Below are 13,709 nucleotides of genomic sequence, written 5' to 3' on the forward strand. Positions count from 1 at the left end.
GACCTCGGTGGTGGGAGTCAGGACGATGCGTGAGGTGCGACAGCTAGCGAGTTTTAGAGGTCCCGACAGATCTACATCATCTACAGTTATTCTGATTCGACCCCCTTGCATTTATGGTTAATAAATTAGACATTGTAGTTCAATTATTTATTTGATTGATTGTGAATTCTTGAATAATCCTGATTGTGGATGATCATTTAGTTACAAGCATTTGGATATAACTATTCTTTTGGGATTTCCGGCATGACGGTATTTCAGTTGTATGATATGTGGTTTACTACCCCTCGAGGTAGTCGGCGTTTTCAAAATAATGGGTTTCCACGTGGGAGATTGTTTTCTAAAAGACTTTTAGTTTTCTCGATTCTTAGCATTTCAGAATAAAGTTTCGGGCTGGAAAACACTTGTAAAAGATAGAATTGGTTGCTGTAATGTGCATTTGCATCATCTTTCGCTTAAGGAGTGCTTAGAGCATGCATCATTCCAAGGATTGCTAGCTGAATGATTGCCGTGAGCATCTACATTGTGAAATGCTGGTTGTGTGTGACTGAATGTTAGTATTGCAGCAAATCATATGGTGATACACCGTACAAATATAAGGGAAACTTTGTCCAGGTGGACGAAGAAAACCTGTATTTGTTGTGGGTCTATTGTGTCCCGTGGTATGTTTGTGTAAAAAAAATGAGGTGTTTTTTCGCTGACTTTACTTTCGAATTGAATCTTTCTTCGAAAAAGCTTTACAAAAAAGACCCTGGGCCATGACACCGAATCGACAATCGGCTCCATTAGAATTGATTTATAGTATTTGAAGTACTTAAAAATAAATTTTGCGATTTTTCGATATCATTTGCCTAGTGATTGAAGGGGCTTAAAATCAACGACTGAAAATAAAATTCTCACAAAATGATGTGATATGACACTAAAAATTGATCAAAGATATTGATCTTATTTTATATAGTATAAAGAATTTGCTATCAAAACTTTACATGATTTGGATATTTCTACACTGGTAAACTTGCAAAACATTTCACCACGTCCAGTAAAATTATTAATTTTGAGCTCCTTCGATCACTAGGTAAATAACATCAAAAAATCTCAAAATTTATTTTCTATATACTTCAAATACTCTAGATCAAGTCTAATAATGCCAATCGACGATTCGAAAGTCCCAACATTGAAAACGACTTGGAAGCACATAGGGCTCCGTGCTTCTAAAAGCACATATGGTGGAGGTTGTGTCCCAAATCGGAAATCGATTCTGGCAAAACAAAATCCTAAGTTTGATGATCTGGCAGTGCTGGAAGTATTGGTACTATCCATTCGCAAATCTGATGGACGGATCTCCCAAAAAAGTGTGATTACCGAGAAGGGGTCGAAATCGGCGAAACGGAGTTTTCATGAAAGTCCTTATATTTTATGTACCAAATCGCACGAAATCGCACATGGAGGTGCATACATGCGTTTTACACGTGCTGCGGTGGGCTCAGCTCTAAATTTGGGGGTTTGGGGGGTGTTTTCTGCAATTTGACACCTTGCTATATAGGTTGGATTTAGGGTTTCTCCTCCAAAAACCCTAACCCTAACACCTATCTCATCCAAACTTGAGCTAGCCGCCACCCCTCATTTCTCTGCGTGTGCTGCTTGCTTCTCGGCCGTCGGCGACTAAGCTCCGGCCGACCCAACCGTCAGCATCTTCATCTTCTTCCTCTTCTCCACCACCACCACCACCATCTCCTCTTTTTCTCTGCCGCGGGCAAGGCAAGGCGTACCCTCGCCTTGAGTGTAATACACTGAACTTTAGCGAAGTACAAAGTCCGAGTATTGGAATAGTAATTAGAACTATTCTAGATTGTGAGGGGTTGTCGAGAGGTTTTCGGCATGTTACTTAAGGGATTAAGTGGTCGGAAGAGTGAAAGTGTATTGGAATTTCGAAATGCAGGATTTTGCATAGAGTGCTCGTACCAACTCAGGGAAGTATCGGTACGCAGTGCAGCAGATTGTGGATAATGGTCTTTTTCGTAATTTCGCTTTGATGGTTATCCATTTAACCCCCATCTCGACTTCCCCAGCTGGTTCTTATCCACTTTGGCTCTGGGGACACAGGGTAAGCCCTCTTTTTCTCTCTCTAAAACTCCTCTCTATTTTTTGAGTAGAAGCTAATGGAATTAGCTCTTTTCTCTTCTTCTCTTCATGTTGGCTGAGGTTGTGGGCTGTGGGGAAGCTGCGAAAGAGGTGAAGGAGAGTCTCTGTGGTTATAAACTTCAACCCTGGTTCAGGAATTGGCTGAGCTTAAAGCTTTGGATGGTGAGCTAATTAACTATTCTCTAGTTTGAGGTAATAGTAGTAGTATTGGTAGTGTTTTTGATGTTAGCTCACAGCAGGGTTATGAAACTCTTTTAGCTGAGTTTTGAGATCTTTGTAGATTGGATTTGAGGTGCTTCAACTTGTGTTGGAGCTATACAAGATGATTAGTTAATTTCTTTCTCTCTAATTTGATGCTATAGTAGTGGATTGAGCTTGTTCTTTGCTTTCTTATGGCCGGCTGGTTTGGGAAAGTTTACAGCAGCTATAGAGGTGTGGGAGGAAGTGTTTTGGCTATGGTTCTTCAATCCGAGCTCAGTAGAAACTGAGTTAGAACTTCGGAAGGTAAACTAGCTAGTATTTTCACTAGTTTTGATGTTGTAATAAATGTTTAAGTGGAGTTCATGGTGTAAATTCATAGCAGGTTCACAGCAGGTTATTGGACTCTTTTGGCTGAGATTTGTAATCTTTGGAAGGTTGGTTTTGGTATATTCCAACCTGAATTGAAGAGAAGATTATGTCTGGATTCTATACTAGGTACAATTCTACCTAAGTGAGATGTATATGTGAGGTATTGTGTAGAGGTTTGAGTAAAGCTTCTAACTTATTTAGTGTGCTTGTTAGGGTGCTTGAAGACTAGAAAATATCTTCACTTGCGGGATCAACAAGAGTCGACAGCAATTTGGTGGGTTGGACCTTACCAAAATGGGTGACTTCCCCCTATATCTTCTTCGACATTATTAAGTTGTAATTTCTACATATTTATGTGAATACATATTTGAATGAATGGGTGCATGCATAGAACATGCTTATCATGTATGATTAAGTGAAATCTCTATGTAGTAGAGGCAAAAAGGATTTTGGAAATAGCTTATTTAGCATGCTTATAATGAGATTAGTAAAACTTGTGTAAACAAGTTAGATACTGCATCATTCAATAGAGAATCGAGGTAAAGCTATAAATGTGACACTTAGTGTAGAGTAACAACTAAGTGAAGAAGGGTTATGATATTTAATTTTAAGTTAAATTATGCTATTCCATGTTATAGACATGACGACAGAATTGCTACGCATATTGCATATAATACGATTATGCCTTTCTACTGTGAAATGAATTGTTAGAGATCATATGTAGAGCACCTTACATAAGGTTTTGTATGCTTTTGTAGACAGGTTGTTCATGAGTTTTATACTATTGAATATGACCTAGTTAAATAACTAGAATTGGACATATGATGTAAATTCTGACCTATGGGTCATGAAATGATATACTTGTGTAGTCAAATAAAGGTATTTGTATAATACTCGTTTATTCCTTTAGTGGTGGTTGAGAAAAATAGAACACATGCCATGAGTTGTATGATTAACATAGTGAATCAGTGATTATGACTTTAGTAAATCACTTTTTTTATGTATAGGAAGTAGTGAGAGGATTATATGAATATGCAGGTATAGCCGCTAGAATCATCAATATGATGTTAAGCATGAACTTGTTTAAGTCATACTATTTACTGGTAGAAATAATGTCACAAATTAGTTGATAGTGGATTATGACTTAGTGTTGATTGTCGACCTTGTGTCGAGTTGAGATTCCATGTTAGAGACATGATGAACTTGTGATACCTATGCTATGGATTACGCTTGCCTGCCAATGCGCTCATTCGCACATGCTTGTGAGGGTCGCTTCCCACAAGCCGGCACTCCAGAGTTGGCCTACGAGACAGATTGCTCGCTTATGTACGAGACTGAGCGCCGAAGTGGATTGCCGTGGGTAGTGTTGACTTCCACGGGGCCATTAGGCAGGGCACGAGCCGGGACTTTACCACGTGTAAGTCTCATGTTAATTGGGTTAATGTAAGTGACTTTAACCTTAGATGGACATAGTAGTAGAGATACTTTATGTCATTAGTTGGATTTTCTAGTAATGAATATACTAGAAGGTTGACATTCCTATTTTTCATTAGTTGTAATGACAGTATTTACAAGTGTACACTCTTGATAGTGTAGGAAATAGTCATGTGATGTCCTTAGCTAATTAAATATAATGACAACATGTTACATAAATCATGATATGTAGTTTAAAGATGAACCATTGTAACTAGTATGAAATATCAACTTGTATATGCAATGAGTAGTAGGTATGACATGTTGGTAAACATATCATATTGAAGCAGGTTATAATTGAATTATTGCATCTAATTGTTGTATTTATTTATTTTATTTATTATAACTTACTCCTGCTTCAGTTGACCTAGTGGTGTACTTCGCCACTTTTGGCGGCTTATCCACTGGGAACTATTGTTTAATAGTTCTCACCCCCATTTATTGATTGTTTTTGTGTAGAGCCTTCCACAGTGGGAAGGGCTAGGGTTCGTGGCAAGGGGTTCGCGACTAGCTAGAGCTTACTCGATGTTGAAATAGATAAACCCATGCAAGCTTATTCTAGTTTAGTTGAAAGATATATTTTAAGACTATTCAGAATGTACTTTGTACTTTATGTTGTTAACTGTAGTTAGAATGGTTTTAGTTTAAGCTTATGTACTCTTTGGTTTTGCTCTGATTACCTGATTAGAAAATTATGTTACTTTTTATCATATTGATTGTAGACACCTGGTGTACACTAGTGGTAGTGGTGTACACGGCGGGTCTATGCACGTAGCTGGTGAGCTTCCGCTGAAGTTCAGGGCGTGACATTGAGCCCCCCCTACGGCGTTGTCCTCAACCTCTGGCGAGGCCTCCTTGACGGCTGGAACCCCCGCCGAGCGCCGCCGTGGCCCCTACGGCCTTCGCAGTGAGATCTAGGGCACGAGCAGTCGAGCTGCACTGTGCCGCCACTGCCGTCGCCGTCCGCCATTGCCTTCCCCTCCTCTCGGTCCCAGGAGAGCCCCCTTTGCCGCTCGCGCCCATTTCGACGGCCGCCTGTGTTGGAGAAGGCCGGTGAACCTAAGCCAAGCCTGAGTTGGCCTCGGGTTGATCTCTCACCGCCACCGCCGACTAATGCGTGCGCTGGCCCTTCCCCATCGGCCGCACCCTCTTGCCGTCGATGCGTGTCCCGCCGACCCGCCAACAGCCGGCCGACCGACAGCCGGCCGGTGCCCGTTTGCTCCCAGCAAGCACGGTTAGGGCTTTTTCTGCCTGCTTTTCACTATTCCGGCGATCCGGGGTCACTCCGATGCCTCCGAAGGTGAGCATGGTGACCCTTGAGGAGTGCTGATCATCGTGCTCTCCTGTTTTCCATTCACGAAGCCCAGATCGTTGTTTTCAGCCCTGTCGCCCCCAGTGCGCATTCATTGCTGATCTTTGGTTTGCTCTCGCACACTCTTTGGCTCTTTTCTGTGCTCCAAACAGTGAGCACGGCCTTCACCTTGTCGAAACCTATCAGTTCGTGCCTCGGCTGACCTTAGAAGTGCTCGGATCAAGGTAACGGCTTTAATCTACTCAAATTGCATGTATTTATAGCAATTATTGGGATTAGTAGGGACATTTGTGCTATTGTTGCGTTGTGGGCTACTGTGGGCAGCAAGTATTCAATGCATGTGATCTCTGGACTGATTGTCTAAGGTAGAAAATTTTCTGCGAAGACTGAATCTCCGTTTTGTGCGTTTTTCGATGAAATCCATCGGCGAAACGCGGTTTCAGTTCGGTTTTCACCAAATGTTGTTGGAATACCCTAGATTTTGCCGCTGAGCCTTGTTGGCTGGCCACCTACGCCGTCTCAGTGTTTGGAGATGGCGGGTGAGTGGCGGAGGGTTCCGATGTCGAATTTGACATTTCCAAGAACCCGGATCGGAGCGATTATTCGACGATAATCGTCTCGACATGAGAATTAGTGTATTCTGCTGGGACACCCAAATCGGTGTGTTTCGAGCTAGTGGGTGATTCGTGGCATGAGTCGATGCTTTTTGGGATAGTTCGTTGGTCCCGACGGCCTCCGATGTGATTTCGGGACTTCCGGCGAGTTTTTACAAAAATCGGCAGATTCGGTAAGTCGATAGGTATGTCCGATGTTCCGCTTGTGTCGTGGCACATTGTGGGTGACTTTATATCACCAATGGTTGATGTTGCAATATTGTGAGCATCATCGGGCCAATTGTTCAGTATGTGCATGGTGCGACACCAAAGTGGTGTTCGGATCATCAGAACGACACCAAAGTGGTGAAGGTTCGGTTGTAGTCTTGTACGACGATTGTCATTCTGTTCGGCGAGCACTTAGTGTGCAGTCGTCTCATCACCTAAAGTGGTGCATCTTGGGATAGTGGTTGTGTTGTTGTGACTTATTATTGATCGGTACGTTGTTGGGCTTAATTCCATAAGCTGGTTCGTGGAACTGTTGTTTCGGTCGTGTCACGTGTATAAGACGTCAGTATAGGTTGAACGTGTTGGATTGATATAGATGACGTATCTTTTGTACAGGTGACGGTTAGATACATCGGTCGAGTCGAGGACTCGGATACTTGGTGAGGTGGGTGCTTTATTCCGAAGTCGGTAAAGTTGTATCTTACTCAGTTTTTCTTCTGCCTAATTTATTCTATATATTGGTTGAGTAGGACAACTTCTCTTTGTTAGAAAATTGCGTACGGTAAAAACGTAGCGGAAAAGAAATCAAACAAATTTGATTTTCGAAAGCTGTCGAGATCCTACCTCAAAAACCACGCAATTAGGCTCCCTCATGTTCTTCAAGATTAAAAAAGAAAAACAAGATTGAATCTTTACCTTTTGTGTGGATAGATCTTCATCTCAATTTGATGATCGTGGAATTGGATTTTCTTGAAGCCGCACACGTGTCCGACCTCTATAGGTATCCACACGAGGTTGTTGATTTGATCGATATCCTCACCGGGGTGCTAGCTCCCTTGCAAAGAACGTCTTTCTTGCTAGAAGATAGAAGAGAGAGGAGAAGAGAGATGACGATTAGGGTTTTCTAAAAACTCCTGTATATTATTTATAGGGATATAATCCTCTTTTTAATAATATAATGATCATTAAGGATAAGTACAAATCTAGATTTAAAATTTTTCTTTCCTTAATAGATTAGATCAATCAAATCCTAATTCGACTTGAACTTTATCTTAATTTGATCATATCAAATTAATTATAAGGAAGTGGATTCTCAAAATACGAGAGTTGGACTTTGTTTAGAATCGACCAAGGGTCGCGTTGGTGCACTTCGGAAAGGCCGAAGATGCCAAAAAGGCAAAAAGTGCATCGGAGGGGTCACGAGAGCAAGCTGGAGCAAATCTGCAGAAACTGCAGTTTTAGCTCTCGGGGACCGGTCCCTGTGGTGAGGGATCGGACCCCGTAGGTGTGTAGGGCAGCAAAAGGCTGCCCTGCCACTTTGTGCTCTCGGGGACCGGTCCCTTTGGGGAGAGACCGGTCCCCGTATGCGTGCAAGGCAGAGCAGAGGACTCTGCGCAAAATGGGTGCTCTCGGGGACAGGTCTCTCGGAAGGGGACCGGACCCTCGAGGACCGGTCTCTCGGCAGGGGACCGGTTCCCGTACGCATAAAAAGGGCTGGCTGAGAGCTCTGCATGTGAGGCTGCTCTCGAGGACCGGTCCTCCCGTAGAGGGACCAGTCCCTGCATGCGAAATCTGCCCAGTCTGGGCAGTGCATAAGAGGCAAAGTGGAGGGGTGTAAATGCAAATGTTGCATAAGAGGGTTGTATAGAAGGGGTTTATGAGTCATTTCTTTCTTCCCCCCTACACACACACTCACCCACACTCTCTCTTTCTCTCTCAAGGCAAAGGAGGAGAAGAAGAAAGAAAAGAAGAAAGAAAAGAAGAAGGAGAAGGAAAAGAAGAAGAAGAATATCAAGGGGAGGACTACAATCATCTTCTCCATCTTCTTCTTTGCTTGGGCTAGCTAGTAGAGGTAAGCATCTACTCATTCTCATGGTAGAACTGTTAGGGTTTGCTTTGATCTCTTAGAACCTAGCTAGATAGACTCTAGTGGATTTCTAGAAGTGGATGAACTAATTGATTGTAAGAATAAATGCTAGAATAGAGCTATTGCAATATTGGGGCTTCTAGGGCATCCAAAAGAGGGTTTCTCTTGTGAGGGGTTTTGATCTCAATTGACCCTTCTCTAACCTAATTGTTAGGTCCCCGAACGCGTTCGTGCACTCGGTTTGAGCATTCATCGAGGCTACAAAGAGATATTGGCGAAAAACCCACTTTTGGCTTCGTTTTCGCCTGAAACGCCGAGGAAGCTTCCAAAAATCTTGGAAACGGATTTGTGGCATCGAAACATCACCAAAAGGTGGGGGATTTCCATCCCGAAGCAACCAGGCTTCTTTTTATGTCTAAGCTATATATATTGATCATATCTTGTATATTGATGTTATGCATTATAGGGTGAGTAGATAGTTGCATTTCTATTTTCTTGCATGCTTCTTAGTAGTGTAGCATTGTGGGCTTGACACGTGAACTAGGGATGCATGGGGATTGGGTCTTGTGACATGGAATCCTATAGTGGCATAAAGATGAACTTGGACATATGTATAGCCTAGATGAGTGGCATTGAACTAGTGTAGTAGAAACACTAAACATGAACGAGTTGCATGTCAACTAGTTAGAAAACTTACTACAAATGATCAAACGAGTGGCATCGAGTCTAGTGTAGTAAACATGACATAAACTTAGGGATAGTAGAAGTCCTGGCATTGATTATGCATTGTGATTGTGCAGCAGAGGCACTATGACCCTAGTAGATAGGGTATTCTCTTGTGAGGATTGGACCATACTCACTAGTCTGTTTCACTTGTCGGTGGTCGCTCCACCGAAGCAGTGGTCTCCGGAGTACTTCACGTAGGGGCAGACGTAGTTGTCCCGTAGACGGTCTCGATGTGCGAGTGCAGCTTCTCCTCACCTATGAGATTGAGAGTGAGTCGAGGGCTTAACCTACGGGTTAGCCAGGTAAATTGGGTAATGAACATGAATGACATAGTAGAATTGCATTCTTACCTTGAGTAGACATAGTGTATATTGTAGATTGCATTGCTATGTTACATGCACATACTCTTGACATCATACTAGTATGATAGTATAATATTGCATGATGATTACCTCATACATGGCATCGCATTGAAGGCATGGTAGAATAGTTGCAGTTTATATTTCTATCTATCTATCTATCTATCTATCTACTTATGCCTGCTTGGACCTAGTGGGAAGATCGGCGGAGTCGGCGGCCGAACCCACTGGGAACTATATTTATATAGTTCTTACCCCACTTTGTTGCAGGGCCGAGTACAAGTGCGTCGGGCGAGGACCGCGGCAAGGGCATAGCGCCCTGAGGTAGTTAGTAGCTTCCTATCTGCATTAGAGTACCCTCGTGTACTAGAGACATATGATGTATATTTTGGACATATGTTAGGAGCCACTTATGTATTTTGGACAGAAATATGCATTACATTTTGGGAGATGGAAATGTAATTAAAAGAATTAATGATGAATGGTTGTAATAGCTAGATTATCTCTCTTTATTCACTTGTATATACACTTGTGGTTCTTGATCTTAGTTGTATTGCACTTGTGTGCTTTTAGTCGATCATGTATGTATTGAATTTCTTTTCCTGGGCAAATTCTTGTACATGATCTTGTTGCTTAGTCTTGGGCGGACAGGAGAGGTGCTGTCCGTTTGGCGTCTGTTCGACGCGCCCGAACCGGACCAAATTGGTAGCGGTCTCGGGGCGTGCCATTAATAATGCAATATTTGCACATAAGTCCTCTCATAATTTATTAACTATTAGTAAGTCATCTCTTGTAACATTTACATATTAATAACACTAATTTGTAACAATTACAAATTAGTCCAATTATCAACATATTGACAATTATGTCCTCTGACGATTCAATAATCACGATCTAGCTATCCGATCAGTCACAACCTCTTATGTGTGTGACCCCATAGGTTCTATTCTATCTGGTAGTGAGATATATTTTGATCACTATCAATAATATCACTGAAACTCCTTTCAGTGGATCGGAACAATTCCAACTCAGCCTAATGAGAATTATCGATCATCTAGATAATTCTCATGAGTCTCACAATCTACCAGTGACACCTAGCAGCATGTAGTGGCATTCCAGTAGAATGGAATACCGAACCTCTTGGTGCAGTTATCGTGTGATACAGTACTTCTATCATAAGTCCCGACTTGATGGAGGTCATGGAATAACTCGTCAAACCCCATCGTCTGTCATATGTTAAATTTATTCGACTCGAGTCTCTAATATCGGAAACCATTTCCTCTATTAACTTTGTCCTGGCCAAGATCTTCTAAACTCAGTCTCATAATCACATAGGACTAACGCCCCTATCTACCAAAAGAGATAGATTCCATCTAAGTGCGCACCCTATTCTTACAATGAACCTATTGCAGCCAACATGCACCGCAAGGACCCAAATGGCTAGGGACCAAGTGTATGTACAGTCAAACTATAGTAACCTCATTGTGAATAGCCGAGGCACCGCAAGTCAAAGGACCAGTTACATTACTGCAACATTGAGTAAGTCACTGACAAGTGAGTAGACATCCAAGTGACTTCTCGCTTTGGTCACGCTCGGTACCTTTGTTCTCTAACAACCACCTGCATATTCATTTCAGTGTCCCCACACTATCGACTCGAGACTCGTCTACCCAAAAAAGGAAGCGACCTATGCACCAATCTCACCGGATCAATTACCGTCCCTATGATGATCCATTGATTGAGAGCATTTAGGAATTAACCACCAATGACACATGTCTCAAATTCTCAAATCTTGAGAATATATGTCATCATCTTATTAATTTCTTGGACGATTCATGGACACATACACAACATGATTGGAAATAAGAACCAAAATTTATTCATAATATTTTAAAGTCAAATATAAATATGTCTTAGAAAGAATACATATGTTGGCCTGGTTGGCTTATAGGGCATACATCTAACACTCTTGACATCATATCTGTACATGCTTCTACTTTACATGCCTCTTGCTTGCTATGTTGTTTATTGTGTTGATTCACGGTCCTTTGATTGAGCTCTCTCCTATAGCTCGTGTGTGTCATGTAGAGTAGGTGATGATCTAGTTGGATATCCACCTGTGTATGATTGGATCTGATAGATCGGTATTTACTCTTTGATGAGTTGTGACCATTGTTAGTCGATCGGTTGATTTATCTTGTATGAGATTAACTTAGCTGATTGGCGTCTACTCCCTCATATTTGACTTAGGGGTGGGATGACGTATTCTGTCACGATTGGGTCCTTAGCATGTGCACCCCTGTTACTTACATTATCTTTATCTTTCTTGTATACTTGTGTAGTGTAGCATGCTAGTTGACCCGGAGAGTTTGGTTCCCGTGTCATCGTTGACATCTCTTGAGATTATCTCTTGGCTCCTACTGTTGCCTACGGGTAGTGATTTGACTGTTGAGTCTAGATTATTGGAGCTTTGAGCATACACATATGGCTATAGTTTATATGGCACTAAAGGAGTCTTATACAGGATTTCTAACCTAGGGTTCTTTAGTTGCCAACCCAGTGGAAGGTGATGTTCTTAGATAGGGTTCGCCACCTTGCGTTCTCACCCCCAGACTTGATATACACCGCTCTTAGATAGAGTTAGCGACTTTGGGTGTGGGTTGATCTATCCCTCGAGAGTAGTACTTGATTTGCTGTCCTCGAGACCTAGTAGGCGAGCTTAGGTTGAGTCTTTATGACTGGCCACAGTAATTGGGTGTACTTTGAACTACTCGTGTAGTACACTGAACTTTAGCAAATTGCGAAGTTTGAGTGTGGGAATAGTAATTGGAACGATTCCACATCTTTTGAGAGGTTGTCGAAAAGTTTTCGGCAGGTTACTGGAGTGACTAAGCGACCGGAAGAGCAAAAGTGCATTGCAAATGCGAAATGCTGAATTTTACACTGAGTACCGGTACCAACTTGCCTGAGTACCAGTACCCAGTATAGCAGCTGTGTGGCTTGTGGTTGTTTTGGTAATTTTGCTTTGAGCTTATCCTTTAAACACCCTAGCTCGATCCCTGCAGCAGCTTAAGGTGTGCTGGAGCTCAGAGAACAGGGTAAGCTTTTCTCTCTTTCTCTCTCTAGGGTTTTGGGGTCGTTTTGAGTAGAATCAAGTGATTTGAGCTCATTTTCTTGCCCTCTCTTGTTCCTAACTGATTTGGGAGGCTTTAGAGCTGTTGAAGGTTGTGAGAGAAAGGAGTTTGGAGGTATTTCGCAGCCCTAGCTCTGCAAGAAGCTGAGTTGAACTTGATAAGGTGAATAATTCAACTTCTCTCTAGATTGATGCTATACTAGTGAAGTTGAGTTGGTTCTTGGTTTTTTTTGTTACCAGCTGGTTTTGGGAAGGATAAAACAACTATAAAAGAGGTGTTTCTCTATTCTAACTCAGCTAGGAGCTAAGTTGAAGCTTGGTGAGGTTAGTAAACTAACTTCTCTCTCTAGTTTGAGGTATTGGTAGTTGTAGGAGTGAGGTTGAGCTTGTTCTTTATCTTGCTGCCAGCAGATTTGGGGATGCTTGTAGTAGCTGTAGAAGGGGTGTTTTGCTGTGATTCTTCAAGCCTAACTCAGTCGAACCTGAGTAGGAGCTGTACAAGGTGAATTAGCTCACTTTTCTCTTGAATTGGATGCTATAATAGTTGTAATAGTAAAAGTAGTGGTGCTATTTTTGGTGTTTGCTCACAACAGGGCTGTGAACCACTTTGGCTGAGTTTGAGTGGTCCTTGTAGATCAGTTTTGGTGTACTTCAACTTGAGTTGGAGCTCAGTAAGGTGAGTAATCTAACTCCTTTATAGTTTTGATGTGTTGATAGTAGTTATAAAGGGGTTTATGGTGCGTGTTCGAAGCAGGTTCGCAGCAGAGTTGATGATCACCTTGAGCTGAATTTTGGTGATTCTTGAAGGCTGGATTCGATGTGTTCCAACCTGAAGTGGAGTGGAATTTAAGTTTGGATTCTAAGCGAAGTGAGATTCTAGCCTTAATTATGTGATTATGTGAGGTTATATATGAAAACTTGGTGAAGCTCCTAGCTGATTTTAGAATACTTACCAGGGTGCTTGGAGGCTTTGGATTACCTTCGTTAGCGGAATCGACGAGAGTCGACAGCGATTTGGTAGGTTTGACCTTACCGAAATGGGTGAATTCTCTCTATGTCTTCTTTGACATTATGAATTGGGGAATTGTTGCATATTCATGTGAATATATGTATATTTTAATGGATTGGTGCATGCATAGATCCGCATATTATACTGGATTAAAGGAAACCTCTATGTAGTAGGGGAGAGTTATGAAATGGCTTTGCATACATTGATCATTTGCTTGTTTAACATGCATGATATGATAATAGTATACTTGTGTAGACAAGTTAAGTAGGACATCATTCACGAATGAATTGATATAAAGTT

At 41.9% G+C, this 13,709-nt stretch overlaps 2 long non-coding RNA genes across 3 annotated transcripts; both read left to right on the forward strand.

The window, feature by feature from the left end:
- Positions 2,163–3,007, forward strand: LOC109717794. The gene is made up of 4 exons (XR_002218306.1): positions 2,163–2,301; positions 2,561–2,643; positions 2,723–2,835; positions 2,923–3,007. It is a non-coding gene; the product is annotated as an uncharacterized LOC109717794 (long non-coding RNA).
- On the forward strand, positions 11,980–13,417 carry LOC109717669. Of its 2 annotated transcripts, XR_002218247.1 has the most exons (7): positions 11,980–12,365; positions 12,481–12,563; positions 12,641–12,724; positions 12,812–12,902; positions 12,994–13,076; positions 13,155–13,268; positions 13,357–13,417. It is a non-coding gene; the product is annotated as an uncharacterized LOC109717669 (long non-coding RNA). The 2 variants fall into 2 exon arrangements; XR_002218246.1 differs by having other exon boundaries at positions 11,980–12,563.

Source organism: Ananas comosus, linkage group 11 (genome assembly GCF_001540865.1).
Source record: "Ananas comosus cultivar F153 linkage group 11, ASM154086v1, whole genome shotgun sequence".
In the NCBI taxonomy this organism is placed as follows: domain Eukaryota; kingdom Viridiplantae; phylum Streptophyta; class Magnoliopsida; order Poales; family Bromeliaceae; genus Ananas; species Ananas comosus.